This window comes from Gossypium hirsutum, chromosome D02, assembly GCF_007990345.1.
Source record: "Gossypium hirsutum isolate 1008001.06 chromosome D02, Gossypium_hirsutum_v2.1, whole genome shotgun sequence".
Taxonomy (NCBI): Eukaryota; Viridiplantae; Streptophyta; class Magnoliopsida; order Malvales; family Malvaceae; genus Gossypium; species Gossypium hirsutum.
In genome coordinates this window covers 26,596,767-26,600,898 of record NC_053438.1, presented here as the reverse complement: position 1 = coordinate 26,600,898, position 4,132 = coordinate 26,596,767, and the positions used below count along the sequence as shown (strand labels likewise).

The 4,132-nt window shown below is 33.6% G+C and overlaps 1 non-coding gene across 1 annotated transcript; it reads right to left on the bottom strand.

Moving 5' to 3' along the window:
* Positions 1-2,696: 2,696 nt before the first annotated feature.
* LOC121215147 (small nucleolar RNA R71) lies at positions 2,697-2,802 on the bottom strand. The gene has a single exon (XR_005910876.1). It is a non-coding gene; the product is annotated as a small nucleolar RNA R71 (small nucleolar RNA).
* Between the last annotated feature and the right edge of the window lie 1,330 nt (positions 2,803-4,132).

Sequence of the window (4,132 nt, the reverse complement as noted above, 5' to 3'; positions counted from 1 at the left end):
AGTGAATGATTGAGCACTCTTTTTTACTTTTCCTTGTACCTCTCTTTCTATTTTTCATGTAACACCTTACCCCTTTCATGAATGAATAATCATTTTATCTTACCATTCTCATCTTTATGTCTTTAAACATAACTAAACAAAATCCATACAAATAAGGGTTTAACGCACCTAAGAAACTAAGACAGGTTTGGCATTCTATGCATATTGGAAACACAAAAATATATAGACTTTTTCAGCATCTTTTGAGCTCTAGTTCATGCAGTTTCGTAGTAATTTATGTCAAAATTCATACTTTAATTATAAAATATTTAATGTGTACTTAAATTATTAACATGTTGAATTTTAATTATTTTTATAATAAATTTTCAAAAAAAAAATTTATTTTTGATATTTTTGCACAAAAGGTGTAAATAGGTTTAACAGATACCTCGAAAGGCTCGAACCATTGGGGTAATTTTTACAACAAGTGAATCAAGAGCATGGCTAAATTATTTTCTAGCCAAGGACAGGCCAATAATGATTACTATACACACTTTAAAATTAATTTTTATCCAACATTAATTGAGTCAAAAATTAGTATAAAGTCTAAAGAAGAAAGTGGCTTAGTGTGCTAAGTATAGAAGACTGAACCACCAAGCAATTGGGTAGCCAAAAACCTTCCCTATAGCTGATCCAATCAACTTATTTTAGCTGATTTTCATACTTGCAAATCATCCCTTGAGCTTCCCCTAAATGCTATTCAAACACCTCTACTTTTTGTGCCTTTCACTTTTTTACCTCAAGCCAAATATAGCAAAGTTTAAAACATCCAAACTTGCTCAATGCATGGCCGACCAAGGGAGCTTGAATGGCTAAAATTTATTTGCTATTTTTAGCAGTGATTCCCACCTATAAATACCCCTCTTCCCTTCCTCATTTCACACACCATTCATTCCCACATATCTCTCTCTTTCACTCACTTTCTCTCTTACATTCCCTTCTTACTTTCCCATTTTCCTTTGTTTTATTCCCTTGTCAATTTCCCTCTTGAAAAATAGCTTTCATCCACCTTGGAGTAGCAGAATTCAAGTGCTCATGAAGGCCTTGGATCGGTAGAACAAGCGGAGGAGAGGAGCGCACTAGTCTGGCTTCAGAGAAATACTGGATTTCCTTCCTAGTTCCATTCTCTTTAATTTTCTTGTTTATGTTGTGATTATGAACATGAATATTTGTTGTGTTTTTATTCTTTATTTAATTAAAATTACTTAAATTTAATTCATGTTAGATTGATTGCATTCTGTCCTTAAATTATTATAATCGTGTTCGTGTTGTTATTAGGCCTTGGTAATTTTTCAATTAAATAAAATCATGCCTATATTATACTTGCATTATAATTGTAAGGTAACAAATTAATTAATTAATAATTATATTGAAATTGTAATTAATTGACACAGTACTTAACTGGTGCATGTTTAATCTTCTAAGGTAGTTGAAGGTTAAATTAGTGACAATATTAAATGGTACATTAGCCTTGCATAACTTGCAAGACTATTGTGATTAAATTGTTTCAATATAGGACTATGTTGTTACTTCACTTAATCTTATACTTGCTTATGAAAATTAATTAATTGTTTGAATTGGCATAATAATATGTTCAAGAGATTAATTGGTTTAGTAAGTTTGCATGTGCATTAGTTAGCAAAATACCAAGTTGCTGTGAAATTATTCGTAATAGCATGAACATGAGTTTAGTAATTCTAAGTTAAAAAATGTAATTGATATAACACAGTTATGTCATATTGATTAAAACTCATCTTTTTGAAATCGTGCATTGGAATTTTCACCTTTTGTTTTTCTTACTTAGTTAATTTTTAGTTTTCAGATCACTTTTTCAAATCAACTATTGTTTTCACCACCAATTTGTTTAATTTCACATTTCATAAATATTTTCATCACAGTCCTTGTGGGTACGATAACTCAACATTTACACGTCACTTTCTTACTTGATATGATTATGTACACTTGCACATTCCTGTCGTTCCAAGTTTTTTACGCCGTTACCGGGGACTGTTTTAAAAGACACTATTTGTGAAATTGTTAATTTTGCATTTGGTTTATCCTTCTGTTCAGTTCTAATCTAATTATATTTTCTTTGATTCTTTCAGGTGTTTATGAGTATTGATCAAATTATTGACTTGCTCTCTGTAGACCCTGAAATTGAAAAGACTTTTTGACAACGAAGAAGATAAGTAGTTTAAAAAAGGGTCGAAGATATAAAGTTTGAAAATCAGAATAAAAGAAATATAGCAAATCATACTCAAAATCCTATCTTTATTGCTAATGATGGGGTTAGAGCTCTAAGACAGTATGTCGTGCCATTATTTCATGAGCTTAATTTGGATATTAGGAGACCTAAAATTGAGGTGCAACAATTCGATCTGAAGCGAGTCATGTTCCAGATGCTTCACACAGTGGGCCAATTTAGTGAAATGCCTACTGAAGATCCTCACCTTCACCTCAAATTATTTATGGAGGTGAGTGATTCTATCAAGTTAGCCGGAGTACTCGAAGATGTAGTATGATTAAAGTTGTTCCCATATTAACTAAGGGACAAAGTTCGAGCCTAGTTGAATTCATTGCCACCAGATTCCATTACCACATGGCAAGAGTTAGTAGAAAGATTCCGTATGAAGTATTTCCACCTATCAAGAATGCGAAGTTGCAGAACGATATCACTACCTTCCAACATATGGATGATGAGTCCTTACATGAGGTGTGGGAAAGGTTTAAATAACTATTACAAAGATGCCCTCATAACGGAATGCCTTATTACATCCAATTAGAAACGTTCTATAATGATCTCAATGCTCAAACGAGAATGGTAGTAGACACTTCTACTAATGGTGCTCTCTTTTCTAAGTCTTATAACGAGGCTTATGAAATCATCGAGAGGATTGCTAGCAACAATTATCAATGGCCAACCAATTGAGTAGCTCCAAGAAGACGAGTCACTGGAGTACATTAAATGGACACTCTCATTTCACTCACATCTCAAGTATCCTCGATATCCTCAATGCTTAAAAACTTTACTACTAATGGGTTTTGATAATTTTGCAGCTCCGCCACCGAATCAATTAAAAAAGGTAGCCTATGTTTATTATGGGGAAAGGCAGTTGTTCGAAGAATTTTCCTCAAACACATAATTTGTTTATTACATGGGTAACCAGAACAAGAACCAAGGAAGGCAAGGACCGCAATCTAATTTTTATAACCCATCTTAGCGAAAACACCCTAATTTTTCTTGGAGTAACCAAGGGCTGGACCTAGTAACACTTATGCACAACCTAGATCAACCCAACCACCTGTATTTACCCAACAAGTTCAGAAACCAACTCAAGCTGAACCTTCCAATATCCTAGAGAACCTATTGAAGACATATATAGAAAAAAATTATGTCACTTTAAGGAATTTGGAGAATCAAGTGGGTCAACTTGCAACTGAACTTAGGAATTGACCACAAGGTGCTTTGTCTAGTGATACAGAGAATCCAAGAAATCTAGGGAAAGAACATTGTACATCACTGACTCTGAGAAGCGGGAAAATATTAGAGCCCAACATTGTCAAATTTGAAGAAGAACAAGCTGATGCTTGAGATAAAGTGGAAGTTCAACCAAGTGTTGAAAATCCAACTTCACCATAACCAGAATTTGCAGAATATGATAAGGTAACTTCTAACCCAGTCAATTTTGATAAACTGACAACTTCGTTAGATGTAAAATTGCCACAAAAGATGAAACAACCAGTTTAAGTTAAGAATCTTCCATCACCCTACCCTCAAAGACTTCAGAAGCAGAAATAGGAAGTCCAGTTCAAGAAGTTCTTAAATGTACTCAAGCAACTTCATATCAACATCTCATTTGTAGAAGCACTTGAGCAAATGCCAAACTACATTCATGAAGGATATTCTATCTAAGAAATGAAGACTTGAAGAATTTAAGACTGTAGCTTTGATGAATGAATGAAGTGCATATCTACAAGATAAACTACCCCCAAAGATGAAGGACCCTGAATGCTTTACCATACCTTGCAACATTGGAGCAACTTATTGGGGTAAGGCAATATGTGATTTGGGTACAAGCATCAACTTGATTCC